Genomic DNA, 15,086 nt, shown 5'->3' with positions numbered 1-15,086 from the left:
AGCACTACCTGTTTTCTTACAGAAGGAGGAAGCAGTGCTGATTACCTCACGAACGCTGTCTTGGTCTACACAAAAAACAGCAACGTCGTCTGCATAAGAAAGCACTTTTACTTCGCAAGAGTGTAACCTAAAACCATGTATACTATCATTGTTAATCAGTTTTAAACAAAATGGTTCCAAGTAAATTGCAAACAGCAAGGGAGACAGTGGACATCCCTGTCTTACAGAAGATCGAACCTGCACACTTTCACTGACGTTCTTATTTACAATGATGGACATCGAATAGTTTGCGTACACCATTTTTAAACCGTCTAATATCACAGACCATACATTAGCATGCTCCAAATTAAGAAAAAAAACCTCATGCGACACACGATCGAATGCTTTCTCCAGGTCTAGCTGCAACATAGCAACTCGTCTGTCAGAGGCATCACAATATTCTAGAATGCTCCTTACAATATGTATGTTAGTTAAAATGGTGCGGCCTTTAATACCGCAGGTCTGATGCGGTCCCACAAGGTGTTTTATAACATTTTGCAAACGTCTAGCCAGGACTTTTGTGTAAATTTTGTAGTCGACATTAGTCAGACTTATTGGCCTATAAGAGGGAACAGACAATAGTTTTACAGGGTCATCGACCTTAGGAATGAGGACAACATGGCTTTTCAAAAAGGATGGCGGTAACTTATTTATGGAATACGCTTCTGTGACTACCTCGTACAAAGCGTCCGCTGCCTCCCTCTTAAATGTCTTATAAAATTCGGCACTGAGACCATCCGGCCCGGGCGTTTTTCCGGCAGTTAATTCGTCTATGGCATCTTCAAGCTCGCGGACGCTGATCGGCGATTCTAAACTTTCTCGAACATTCTCTTCAAGAGTGGGCATAAGCGACAAAAACTCGGTGTCAAAACCGTTATCTCTTGCTAGGCTGTGACCCATCAAATCGTTAAAATATTCAACGAACGCTCGCTCGATCGTTTTCTTATCGCGAGTTATCGTATTTCCGTAGCAAATTTCTTTTATTTCGTTTCGCTGCGCATACCTTTTCTCGTCGCTCAGTGCTCGCTTCGAAGGTCTTTCGCCCAACCATAGCCTCTGGGACCGCGCACGTACAATAGCCCCTCTGTATCTTTCACAGTCGATCACTTCAAGTTGCTTCTTGATATCCCTTATCTCTTGTACAAACTCACCCGGTTTCGCGCTTTCTTCGATCAAAAAGAAATTCAATTGGCGTCGTAGCTCTTTTTCCTTCTTCTGTTTTTGATAGTTAAGGCTGGTGCTCCTTTCAATTGCGTTAATTTTTACCTCTTCTTTGAAAAGTTCCCACCTAGCACCCCACATTGTCCTCTCGTCTTCGAAAAATTTCCTAAATAAATCATCTACGTTAGATTTAAAAACTTCATCCTTCATGAGGCTAATGTTCATTTTCCAAAGCGACCATTCCCATCTTGCCTTTTTTAATTTTTTACCGAGGGTGAACATAACTAACGCATGATCGCTGAAAGAAACAGGTTGAACGGAGTAGTTGTCGCACAGCGGGACAAGACTAAGCGAAACGTAAGCCCTGTCCAGTCGAGCTTGACTAAGGCCCTGAAAGTGCGTGAAATGAACGCTACTTTTGGCGGTGACGTTTGCGACGTCCTCTAACGCATTTTCAGCGACAATGTCATTCAAATAAAGAGCACTTGAGTCGCGAACCCGGGTTGCATTAGCACGATCCTCTGGTGCGCAGACGCAATTGAAGTCTCCGAGAAAAGTAAGAACTCTTTCACTCCTAAGGAACTCACTCAGTCCCTCAAAAGTTTGTCTACGTTCACGCTCGTTAGTCGGAGCATAAACACAAATAACGCGCCAGTCTATACCTGAAAAAGAAAAATCGCAGAACACAAAACGGCCAGACGCACACGAAGCCATGGCCGTCTCAACGACGCCTAGAGACCGGCGGAAAAACAAACAGCAACCGCCGGAAGTTCGAACAGCGTGTGAGACACAAACATTGAAAAGAGTTCGAAACGGTTGCACCATGCGGTCCGTCTGCTCTAGGCTTTCGACCTTCGTTTCCTGCACGGCCACGATGTCTATCTCGTTCTCGGCTAATAGTCGGTTAAGTTGATATTGCCGGCGTCTCGCCGCAAGCCCACGGACGTTGATCGTGGCGACACGTAAAGGAGCTTCTAACGACACCGCCATTCAGAGGGAGAGGGACCCCATGGTGCTTACCTCGGGTCGTGCGTCCATCTGTTCCGCCAAGCGCGATGTTGGCTACTGCACTTTGCTTGCACAGACTCCGAGGCCTCCGTCAAACTCCGGCGCATGCTATCACGGGGGTGGCTTGGCTGTTTCTTGTCGTCCACAGTTGCATTCGCGTTGACTGTAGACCGCCGCATCCAGAGAGGGCCCGCCTTTGACGGAGGCTCTTCCTGCTCCGAATCCTTGGGGCCTGCGACGTTTTCCTCCCGCGTCCTTTTTGCCGTTTTCTCTGCGTCGTCCATGGGGACGTCGACTGCCGGCTGCCCGTTGACTTCATTGGAGTTGATGCCCTCCCCACCGGACGGTGGAGGCGCTTCCGTCGCCACCATATCCTGCTGCCCAGCGTGCTCCGTCTCGCCAGCACTTGGCGACGCATCCCTCGTGTTCGTCTCCGCCACGTTCTCCGCCGCGGGGAGAGCGTTCGCTACAGGGCTTCTTTTGTCTGTAGAGCCCGCGGCAGCCTCCTCGGCGTCGTCTTCGTCCATAAGGAGCTCGGATTTCTCCAGGCCCCCCACAGGCGCAGCAGCCGCCGCATACGTTCGGACGCAGTGAGCGCCCTCGTGGCCGAAACGACGGCAGACGTTGCATCGTGGGACGCGACACTCCTTGCGGATGTGCCCCGTCTGCTGGCACCGAAGACAAAGCGGAGCTCTTCCAGGCACGACGACGAGAGCTAGCTCTCCGCCCACCCGCAACTGGTGTGGGATGTCGTCGCAGGTGATGCCCGCCTTCAGCCGAAGTACCGCCGTGCGCGTCATGGTGCCGACGCTCTGGCAGCCGTCGACACGCCACTTTTCTCTGGCCACTTCGATGACCTTGCCGTACGGCGCCAGGGCCTCTCTAACATCACCGTCGGCGACGCTAAAGAGCAGCCAATGAAGTTTGACGCGAACGTCCTGGTGGCTGGGGTCGATAACGATGCATCGGCGACCTTTAGCTGTGAGCTCCGGCGTTGCCAGCATTTTCTTTTTGCCTTCGTCGTTCTTAAACGTTACTGCCCACACGTGATTCATCTGGTAAGCCCCGAGGGCCAAGACCTCGGGAAGCAAAGCCAGACGAATCAACGCGTCGCGAAAGTCCTCGACGCGGTACGGCCGCCCCTTCACGTCCGCATGAAGAAAAACGGTGTTTAAGACCACTGACCCTGTTGGCAAAGGAGGCAGGATGACGTTGTAGTCCTGGGTGTTGTCTTCAGCCCTGTTACCGCGGCCGGCGAAGGCCGCTGAAACCGCTCCACGGGAGCTCATGATGTCACGTTCGCTCGCCTCGGCGTTCGAAAATGGAATCACTGAGCTACCGAGCAGACGATTTCTGGGTACGCTAAACACCAATTTATTTCTATTAAAAAAGTCTTATTGCGTTTTGTTTTTCTTCTTTTTCTTCTTTGCTGACTGAAACTTTATGGACTTGCTATCACACATGGCGCTCCTGCCAGGCACTGCTACGATTTATTTTATTCATGTTTGGAGCCCCGGCACGCTCTCTCCGCCAGCGAAATAGCCGTTTTGCCAACCAAGCGAGACTGTCCATGTCGGCCATTGGTCGTGCCGGTCGTGCCTTACGGTTCCACCAGCGCATTACGGTAAGATCGCAGAAGACAAGCACATGCGCAGTTCGTACCGGAGGGCCCATCGTACCGTATCGGATGTGCAAAAACGGTTCCCTAAAACTCTCTATTGTCAATCACCGTGCAAGCGTAGCCGTGTGTTCATCGCCGGTACCACGGCGCATGCGCCGGCGAGCACAAATCTGAAAAACAAAATGCCAAGTGCCAGCTGCGAAGTCGTGGGGGCAGAACCCAGGTCCCTGTGCTTCTGAAGCAGTAATCCACGTAAACAGCGTCTCGGTAAAGATCATGGCCCCGCTCTGCCCCCCCCCCCCCCCCCCCCCCCCCGGATCTCACCAAGGGGGGCACGAGCCCCGATGCACCCCCCCCCCCCCCCCCGCCCCCCGTAGTCTACGCCTATGATTACGAATACAGAGTGCTGCTTAGAACATTTTTCAAAACATTTATAAGTAGCAACTGTTGACCTAATACCGCGCGAAACTTTTAACCAACACTCACGCAATCTCACAGAAACATAATCCCAAGTTTCCACAGAATAAAAACCAGTAAGAACAAGACGAAATACACACTAGGCTGAATAATTAACTCTGAGCTGTCATTTTGTTTTAATTCAGTACATATGAAAATAAAAGAGGAATAGGAATGCCAATAGGCACACCTTTTGGTTTTACAGGAGGTTGGACTGTTCCCATAGGGACTTTATCGGACCATTTGGAATTTTTATCAGTCAAACGAAATGTTTGGTTGGCAAAACAGGAATGTTTGGGCCAATTGTGCATGTATACTTGAGGAAAAGGTACCAATTAGACGTATGTTCGTCAGAACGATGTAAATGCTTATTGGACGCATCAATTGAGAATCGGATCAATGGGAAAAAGTTTTTGTGCTTCTGGAAAGTTGTTTTTGACGAAGCTGATATCGCCACGCTCGTCGGCGGGCGGCCGCGTGCGTGGCCGAGTGGTTACCGCGTTCGACTGCCGCGCGGAAAGTCTAGGTTCGATTCCTGTCAGTGGAATGCTCTTTTGTTTGTTCTTTCAACATTGCGTTCTCGTGAGTTCGAGAACATTCTCGTCTGGTTGAGTTCCGAATGCTCCAGTCGCCGAACATTCTAGGCCCATTGTTTCAGAAGCCAACGCGTGGTCGCATAACATGCAAGTACGATGGAAGTTGCGGCATGGCGAGCCAATCGAGCGTGACTACGTATCACCGGAGTGCGCTTTTACTGCAAAGAAGTATCGGGCTTTTCGCTGCGTCATGCTCCAATATGTGTGCGTTACGCTCGTATAGGTAGCGGATATCGAAGCCGTCGGAACGCAATGTGGGGCTTATCTTTTACCGTATGCCAAGTTACACCGACGATGGGTATAACCTTGGGCTCTCACTGTACTGGCGCCGCCTGGCTGTTACCGGCAGGCTATACTGTAACAAAGAAGTAAGCAGCAGCAAAAAAAAAAAAATCTTGACTCTGAAAAATCTGAGCTACTGTCCTCCCACAAAAACTAGGGGCCCATATTTAGGGCCAAGGTAATTCTTAACAATCAGACAACCAAAATCTGTTATCTATTAAGGGTTTTACAAATTCGTACTACAGAAGAAGATGCCGAAGGAAAAAAAAAGTCGTATCTTCGCTAGGCCGCTTTATCATGCAGTGTGGTCCAAGGCAGCACCGGGATATTGTGGGATATCGTCAAGGCGATGAGAAGTTGTCAGTCCAAACTCCTCGTTCCGTCACTCGGAGGAATGAAATCACACACAAACACGCAAACGTACTCGCCGAACGTGGAAAGTAACTGAATACCCTTGCGCCTATGCGTAGTGAGAGTATCAAGGCTTTTCAGAGTTTCTGATGTTCCGTGCAAGGAAAAGATTAATCTAATAACGAATTGCATCGGATGCCACCTCGACACGCAAAACAGAAAGCAAGACGGACTTCATCGTATCCGTTAACGGCCATCGAGACGAGTGTCTCGATGGAGGGAAATTTCACGAATTGAGGGAAACTTTGCCCAAAATAGGGAAATTGTAGGCGTGCGATGAAAGAGGGAGAACCGTAAAACGCCCTTCACGTCTGCGCTGCAGGCGCTCGCCCTCTGACCGGAGGCCCTATCCCCAAACGTTCATCGTCTCCTCAAGATCCTAGCGACTCTGCGAGGATGGCGGCAGCTGAGCGTTCGTTCTTTTCACTACGACGATTTGAAAACATACCTGAGAGCGTCCACTTTGAATGAGCGACTGCTTTGTCCAGTGCTTTTGATGTTCACCACTACATTGAAGTTCAAGCGGTGGACATCCTGAATATTCCTTGCCGTGAACGCAGGCGGCTGCATCTTAATATATAGGCGCTTGCATAAATGAAGTAGTCAAGAGAGCCTGTAACTTGCTTTCTTAAATAACTAATGACAGTTCCTTTTTTATTCGTGGTTCCTTTCTTATTCGTACCTTCAAATATCTATTTGAAAGCACGTAATTCTGATCAGTACACAAGGTGTGCGTCAGCGCAGTGCCACCCGTTGCTTGCAGTGTATTTGTTTTTACAATTCATTTAATATTCTTTACGTCACTGACATTGTTTTATGTTATCACCATGTGTGCGTTTTATTATGTCCACTTTAGTTTCATTGAACTATGGATTTCAGTAAAAATAGTTTGTTATACTTTGCCTTGAAATTGCCATCCTTTACAACACAAATGTTTCGAAATATCCCTTCTTTATATATCTGAGATCAAGTTCCGCATCCCATCAAATAGGCATGAATGAAGAAATTTGGAGTATTTTATTTATTTGAGCATTTTCTACCCCACAAACATTCCTCCCAAAAACAAACAAGTTGGAGATAGTCCGCGTTCTTCCTTTGCTCCGTGCCCCGTGCAAGACCAATTGCGTCAGCAGGGTAGCGAGGAGGCCCAATGCGGGCACCGAGGGGGGGGGGGGGGGGGGGGTAGCTTTGGCATTTGGGGAGGGAGGGGGGTTTCGAATTCCTCCCCCTCTCTTGCCTACGCCACTGGCTTCACGCAGGCGTCCATTTTTACGGTCCATTTTAGATCGAGCATAATGACTTCAGAGGCCGTATACTTTAGTTTAACCTTATAGGTCTAGACGCAGCCGACGCTACGAGCTGATGGTACGAATCACACAGCGTCTAAAGCGAACCGATATGGTGTTCGGCCTGGTTCGGCAGGTCTTCTATCATCGCCGAACCAATTATCAACAGAAAATGCTCAGTGACTTGCGCTTTCAACCCTAGTTGAATGGCCCATTAGCTCGTAGTGTCGGCTGCCTCTGAAAGCTGAGGCCTAGTATAGTAATATCGTCATCCTTGTCGTGACCTGACGCTCTAGCAAGGAGGAGAGGGAAAGGATCGGACTACCGCCGACAATTTTTCATCAGATAGAGGCACCACCGCAGTTGACTCAGTCTCCTCTTTTGGAGCAGGAAGCGACGCCTCTTATCATCAGTTTTCGTAGCATGTCAACCGGCCGACAATGAAAAGAGTCGCGTGGGATCTGATGCTTTCAATATTTTTCCCCATGCACTCTCGACTGTGCCTGGATTTGCGCTGACATATAGATCTCTCAGCGCGGTTCCGTATGCTCCGTTCCACAGTCCAAGCCCTATAGCCGAATTCTGCGAGCTTATGGGGCCGATCGAGCTTGCCGAACATTGTTAAATGACATCATTTTTTTTTCTGGTTTTTTTTTTTTTTTTACGTGCGTGTTACCGCCAACGGATTCAATCAAGCTCCAAAAATGCGTCGTGACATCACGTTTTGAAGCATGAACTGATTTGAACGAAACCCCCAGATCCTAGTTTTGTGTGCGTCCGGCCGTCTGTGCATTTACCGCTAAATTTAGCTTCAGGTCGCGCGACATCAATTTATTTCACTTAAGCCGATGTCGCATGATCTTAAACAAATTAGGCTTCCCCGCCAAACTCGATGGAAAAATTGATGACACGTGACCTTGCGTGACGTGACCTCTGCACTAATTCAGCTTTCCCACTAAATTCAACGGGAAACAAATTCACGTGACGTAGACTGACGTCCCGTCAGCTATGCACCAATCAAGTTTTTTAGCGGCAAATTTGATGTCACGTGACCTGACGTCACGAGACGTGTAAAGCCACTTAATTTTCCTTCTGAATTTAGCGGGGTAACCAATTAAATTATCCCGCAAAATGTTGTGAGGAAATCAATGTCACGTGAACAAGGCATCTTCAGTTCTACAACTAAAATTTAGAGGGGCAATTGAAAAAAACACACAAAAGAACAGGTTTTCCTCTCCGAAATAATGGGTAATGCCTTCTAAGTTATCTTCAACGATTTCATCTTAAATGCCGGGTTTGATGCAATATGATACCTTGAAGATAAAGGTCGCTGCAATTTTAACGCAATAGCATTATAAAGCTATACATTACAGATTTCAGCCTATGTATGTCGCCTCTAATGTATTGTATTTTCCGCTAATTTTAACGGAAAATTGATTTCGCGTAACCTAGGCACAATTTCAAGCTCGCAATAAATTTAGCGAAAAAGTTGTGCACGCGAGTATGCACCTATCCAAGTTCCCCACTAAATTTATCGGAATCAGGTTCCTTGCTAAATGTAGCCGGGAACCTCACTTGGTAAATAAACTGGTTAGTTCATTCACGTCTTCACTACAGTTTCTTGTATGGGGGATTACAACCAAAAACAAATATAGACACCTTCCACAGACCGCAGAAAAAGGCATTGCCCTTAGTTGAAAATACTCCGTACCTGAGTCACTCTGCTCCGCTCTTTAGAAAACCGAGGATATTTACTATTTAAAATGTTATAAAAGGAGTTATTTGTATTATTCTATAATCAGATCAAATTAGCATCAACTGCCTTTTTCAATATGCATCGCAAGGAATATCATCCATACGATCTATTGCACGCGAGCTGAACAAAACCAAACATACCCACAAACTATATCATGCGGAGATTAGATTGTCAAATACCCGGACCTCCAAATGAACAGCCAGATCTTATGACCATTACTCAGGGAGCTATGTCTGTGCAAGCAAAAGGTGCATAAATTGTCACTTCAGAGGTAAATATTTTTGTTTTGTTTCGTTTGGTTTTATTGTGCGCGGGTGTTTTTTCTTTGTGCAGGGTTTATTAGCTGGCTTAGTGAAAGATTGCTTCTTTTTTTTTTTTTTGTAGAAACGGCTGGCTGGCTCTGCGATGTTGTTGCGCGTGGCTCCTATGTTTTCCGTGTCTGTGCAGGCTTACAAAAATGATTGTGTGTCTTTGTGTTTTGTCACGTCGTTGGGGACAATCTGGAGTTATTTCCTTGGTTTTGTCTTTGTTATCAGTGTTTTCACTGCTTATGGGTTTTTATGTTTGATTCGTCATGATCAAGTAGTTTTCGTCCTCTGTCCTATGTTCATTTTGTCTAGGCATGCTGGATGTTCTGGCAGTGAAAGGGGTGGGAGTGGGAAGGGGGGGGGGAGCTTTCACCTTCTCAGGCATGTATATACCTTTTGTGCCAGCCCCGTATGCCTTGACTGTTGTCTCAGTAAACTTTGACTTCGACTTTGACTTCACGTGTCATTTGTACAAATTCAGGTTCCCGCTGTATCTAGCGGAATCAGGTTCCCCGCAAAATTTAGCAGAAAACTGACTTCACGTGACCTGGCACAAGTTCAGGTTTGCCGCAAAATTTAGCGGGAAATTTACTTGTGACCTATGCACTGATTCAGGTTCCACTATAAATTTAGCAGGAAAATGACCAATTCAGTTACCGTCTTAAATTAAGCAGAAAATTTACGTCACGTGACCTACGAGCCAATTCAGGTTCTCCGGTAATTTAGCAGGCAACCGAACACCTGCCCGTGTGTGCAACAATAAATGCGATTGCATTCATAGAGAATCACTCATGTGGTTTCTACAAATGTGCTTTCACCATCAATTTTCATGGTAGAGGCATTTATATGGTTTTATATTTTTGTCTGTCGGTTTGTGTCGGTGTTGAAGCTTTCTTTAAGACCCTTTGTGACTTTAACATGAAACCGAGTATAATCGTAAGAGATACGAGCGGGAGCTCCCTGTCTGCGTTTTTGCAATGACTGCAGTGTACAAAACCAAAGTAATCTCTCAATTTCTCAAAATCCTTAAGGGCCTGGAACATAAACTTCGAGTTTCAGCCCTAGGTTTAGATTTGAACGTCCTTAATGACAGGCAGGTGCTCCAAATAAGCATGACGGGCCGTGCTGTCTATACATCTTACGCCATAAAAGAAGTAGTCTATATCAAAAATCGTCCGGAACCAACTATGTTGCGTTCTAATTAAGCAAGTAGCGGCAGAGATAATTGAAAGACTCGCGGCAGGTCACATGTCGATTTTTCCGCTGAATTTAGCCGAGGAACTGAATTTATCTTAAAATAATACGCAGGCAATTTTACCCCTAACTCTCGAGGGGAGACGGAATTTCCGTATAGGTCACGTGACATCATGTGAAGCTATTTTCCCCGCTAGATTAAGTGGGGAAATTGCATCTTTTGGTATAGGTCACGCATGACGTTAGTTTCACTACTGAAATTAGCGGAGCAGCTGAAGTAGTGTTGAGGTGCTCTGAAGATTCTAAGACAGCTAATCGCTTTAATAATCTGCGCTTTCCTTCGATCGTGGAACACGTGGATAGAGTGAGACTTGTAGAAATACGAAGTCCACTAAATTCTTCAGCATTCTACAAAGTCAATGCAAGCAAAAAAAAAAAAAAAACAGGACTGTAACTAGTGTGGATTGGTTGTTCAGTGCACCATAATAATGAATGGCCCATAATCACAAAGTCAAACATGTTGCGTTAGAGCTTGAAATGTTTTAGAGCGCAGCTCTTAGGCGCCTGTTTCCGGCTTGAGCGGCGTCGCCGTCGCCGTCGGCGTAACCGCGCGGTGCATTATGGGTAAATTTCCCCGCCAAATCTAGCGGGAAATTTTTGCCGCTAAATCTATCGGAAAAAATTTCCCCGCTAAATCTAGTGGAAAATTTTCCCCGCTAAATCTAGCGGAAAAAATTTCCCCGCTAAATCTAGCGGAAAATTTTCCCCGCTAAATCTAGCGGAAAAAATTTCCCCGCTAAATCTAGCGGAAAATTTTCCCCGCTAAATCTAGCGGAAAAAATTTCCCCGCTGTCTAGCGGAAAAAATTTCCCCGCTAAATCTAGCGGAAAATTTTCCCCGCTAAATCTAGCGGAAAAAATTTCCCCGCTAAATCTAGCGGAAAATTTTCCCCGCTGAATCTAGCGAAAAATTTCCCCGCAAAATCTAGCGGGGAAATTTTGGTCACGTGACTTGGAGGGTCACGTGACCTGGGAAGACATGATACCCCGAGGTCACGTGACCCCTCCCGAGTTCACGTGACCTCGTAAGGGGGCACGTGACTCCCCCACGTGACCCCACCAAGGTCACGTGCCCTCGGGGGGGTCACGTGACACCCCCCCCCCGAGAACACGTGGCCCTCAGTACCCTTCTCTCCTCCCCCTCAAGAGCTGCGCTCCAATTCGGCATTACAGGGAGTTGTAAACGGCTTTCACTTTTTTTCTGAAACATTTCCGAGGTATAAATAGTCAGCAATTAAATCCCCATCACATCCTCCGTGATATTATCATTATATTTTTATTATTATCATTATCATTATGAATGATTATATTATCATTTTATATTGTGTTCTTAAATAACACCTCTGGCAGAGATCAATACGATCTCTATTTTTCTTCTTCTCCGCGATGCGTACTTTTCAGAGACGATTGGGTCCGCGTGATGGGAAGCATCCTCTACCTATATATAAGTTGTCATGCGCCCAACGAGTTTGAGATATGTATTAGCTTATGAAAGGCAATTCGTCTCTAAATATCTTATCACACATATATATATATACAACGGGGATGGTGGCGGGTGCCGAAGGCGTGGGTATACACTTTTCGTCCGGTAGCGGCTATTTTGGCCTGAAAAAGTGCCTCTTTTTAACGGCTACTCGGAGCGTTACAAGTCACGCCGATATTGGTGTTACAAAAGTCACGCCAATATTGACGTGACTTCTGTGACGCCGTTTAGGCGTTACACTCTTAGTTCGGTAACGGCTATCTTGGCGTGAAAAAGCGCCACTTTTTAACGGCTACTCGCGGCGTTACATGTCACGCAGATATCTGCATCACAAAAGTCACGCCAATATATACGTGACTTTTGTGACGCCATTTAGGCGTTAAAGGCGGCTGACACTTTTAGGCTTAAATTGACGTAAAAAATGTGACCCCTCGCAAAGGCTAATAGCCAATTGGTCGCAATGAAAATTGGTGTTACAATAAAAAAATACCGTTGTGCGTATATACCTCTTCTAAAAAGCAAGACGGCGGCATTCGATGTCTCATCTGTTCAAAAATGCTAACGTCGGTAAACGCTGTCGAACCCGAAATGCGAACTGCAATGGGACAAATGACTAAGTATTATCCCCGCGTGCTTTACGCCTCTTGAGGAAAAAGACATCACAGTCGCTTGCAATTGCTTGTTTCTTTTTTTTATCTTTTTTTTTTTATGGCGGTCGGAGCACAAATAAGAAACTATATTCAACAATCGTATGTCAACTCGAAATAAACTAAGAGTCGAAAACGAGAATGACTGAGTTTCAACAGTTTATTGAGGACGTTTTTTTAAAAAAATAAAGTTTTAATCCCATAATTAGTGGCAACAGTGTGGTACATCACGGCAATTTCGTTCTTTATATTTATGAGATGCTTAAGCCTTTTGTCTTTAAGGGTGAACAGAATACAAACAGGAAACGACGTTCTGTTTCTGAAGAAGGTGGAGTTTCTGAAGGACGTTGCGGAACCTCAAATTAATCCAGCGAGGTTCAAAGTTTTCGGCGGGTTTAAGCAAAATTTGTGAATTTTAAGAACAGCCAAACGCTCACCTCAAAACTCAAGACGCCCATGGCTTGCAGGCGCTGACCAGTATAAGCACCAGCCGAGCGGAGAAGCAACATTCCCACTTCCACTGGGGCCACCTGTCTCTCTCATAAACTCCTGACAGTCGCAACCTTCAAGCAGCACGAAAGGTGCATCGTCACGACGCTCATTACCTTTGTCCGTTTGTAATCACCTGCTAAACTAATCACGGACAGTGAATTCGTCGCGATCCTGCTGCTTTTAAGTGCCTGACAAGTTGAGCCGGTGATGGGAAAATCACAGGACTTACGAGCCCGCGACGATGCACGTTCGGCACTACTCGGTTATCATTATCCGATCTTACGTTTGTGTGCGGTCGAATTAATAGAGAGTTTTAGTATACCGTTTTCATCTTCCGCTCCGCTCTGAGGGTGCCAAACTGCGCATGCGCGGCCCGCTTCGCCGGAATGGAAAGCGGAGGTCCAAAAACGCGTTTTAGTAGAGCGTTTTTCTTCAGCGTAAGAGCGTTTTGAGCGGGTTCGAAAAATTTGCTTGCGTAGCCCCACAAGTGGACGTTTATAGTACTAGTAAGACAAAAAAGCCCAAGCGTTAACACCAACAGAGTAAAAGGGAGCGTGATTGTAGAGGTAGTAAAAACGAAGGCGACAATATTGAGCACAAAAGAGTAGGCACACACCTGAAGAAATATTAAGCTATAAAATATAAATATAATCGTTCCACCTTGTGTGCAAGTGAAGCCGAAGGTATAAGCATGAGCATGTTGCTCTAAACAGTGCTTGGACTGCACGAGCGCGCGTGCTTATCAAGGACGCTGAAAGGCCGGTACTCGCTCTTGTAGCTTCTGCTCCACTCGAATTAAAACTGAAACAGATTTACTTATTCGAAGTAGAAAAATAAGAGAAAAGGACGAAGTTTGCGCATTGGGGGTACATCCTTTTGCGTAGTACGAGTACAGTGTTGCTCAAGGCTAGCAAGGCAACTGCACGATGAATCCCCGCTGTTCTCAAGGAAGGAGACTTCTACTAACGAGATTAAGATGGCGAGACAACGAATCTATGATTCGTATCCCTCGTGCCATCAAGCGCCGAAGCTTCCTTTCCGAACGCGGTTTGCTGGATATTTCCAACGTAGAAAAGAAACCCTTTAGGAAGCTATCCTGCTTAAAGAAGGACCTGGCTGTTCTGCATGCGGGCCTCCAAATACCAGCACCCGACAGATCGGCGCAGGGTGTTGCCAATCTGGCGAGACGCTTTGCATGGTTCTCCCTCGACTGGCCTATCCCAACCGTCTGTTCGTACTTGGATGAGCGTTTGGACGGAACTTGTTGGTGTTCTTCAGTTCTGTGAACCTCATCGTGGGTCACATCAACGAGAGGTTCGGCCACCTGCTCGCTGACATGAACAAACGTAGGTGGTTGACCCTGGCGAAACTAGAGCTGTGCTCACAGGTGAGACCCTGCATGGTTTGTGTAAATTTCGCGTTTCCATTGTTTCTAGCACAGCTGCTCTGTCTGGTGAAAAGTTACTTTTTTCTATACGCCAAAGGTGTACATGGGCAGTGTCAGGAGAAGTCACGACGAGCGCGTTCGTGATCTATGAGTATTAGTAGGCCACTTTTATGAGCCGTCTTTGCTCTACTTTATGCTCTGCGAGAAGCATCGTCCCCACCGCGCATGCGTGGCCCGCTGTGAGTTGGAGCCTAAAGTTAGCGGAGTGAGCGTGCGCTCTGCTTCACAAGTTGTAGAGCGGACTGCCCTCAGCGTCCTTAGCGTGATCGCTTAGATCTGAAGATGGCTGCACTTACTCAATACGCGTCGATGTTTTTGACCGTGACCTCAGCTTGAAAGAGGTCGAATCAAGAAGTAAAGCGTACGCCCCGCGCGTAAAAAGTAAACCATTCGATTTGAGTTCTTTGTAACACAAAATAGCATAATCAAACGAAGTGAACGAGTATCACTTTGCAACCAGCACGGCGTCGGTAAAGTCGTCGCGTTTTGTGGACGGCCTATATGGCTATGCGGTCAGATGTACGGGTGCGCGTGCTTGAACGACGATTATATCTGTGCATGCGCCCTCCTGTCGAAAATGCCACTGAAAGCTGACCACGAGCATAGCACTCGCAAGCTGCACCAAAGAAACCATTCCTCTCAGCTTTATTTATTCACACTCGCTCGCAACTTTTGAATTGTTTAACTTTCCTCAAGAAATGTTTGCGTTGGATTTCCTTGGTAGATTTAGAAGGTAATAGAAACTTGAATGCAGGCTTTTTAAAAGTGCAACCCATGGTGCCGCTAGTCTTCGAGGCCTCCTTATTTTGGCCAAGTGTCTAAGGGGAGAGAGAGCTGCGT

The 15,086-nt window shown here is 46.6% G+C and overlaps 1 protein-coding gene across 1 annotated transcript in view; it reads right to left on the bottom strand.

Annotated features, from left to right (window-relative positions):
• LOC120840328 (maltose permease) overlaps positions 1–15,086 on the bottom strand; it is a 149,937-nt gene that overhangs the window by 114,177 nt on the left and 20,674 nt on the right. The window lies entirely within an intron of this gene.

This window comes from Ixodes scapularis, unplaced genomic scaffold (genome assembly GCF_016920785.2).
Source record: "Ixodes scapularis isolate PalLabHiFi unplaced genomic scaffold, ASM1692078v2 PGA_scaffold8__174_contigs__length_109621045, whole genome shotgun sequence".
NCBI classification, from domain to species: Eukaryota; Metazoa; Arthropoda; class Arachnida; order Ixodida; family Ixodidae; genus Ixodes; species Ixodes scapularis.
Note: the sequence above shows the minus strand (reverse complement) of the source record. Positions and strands in the feature narration are given on the sequence as shown.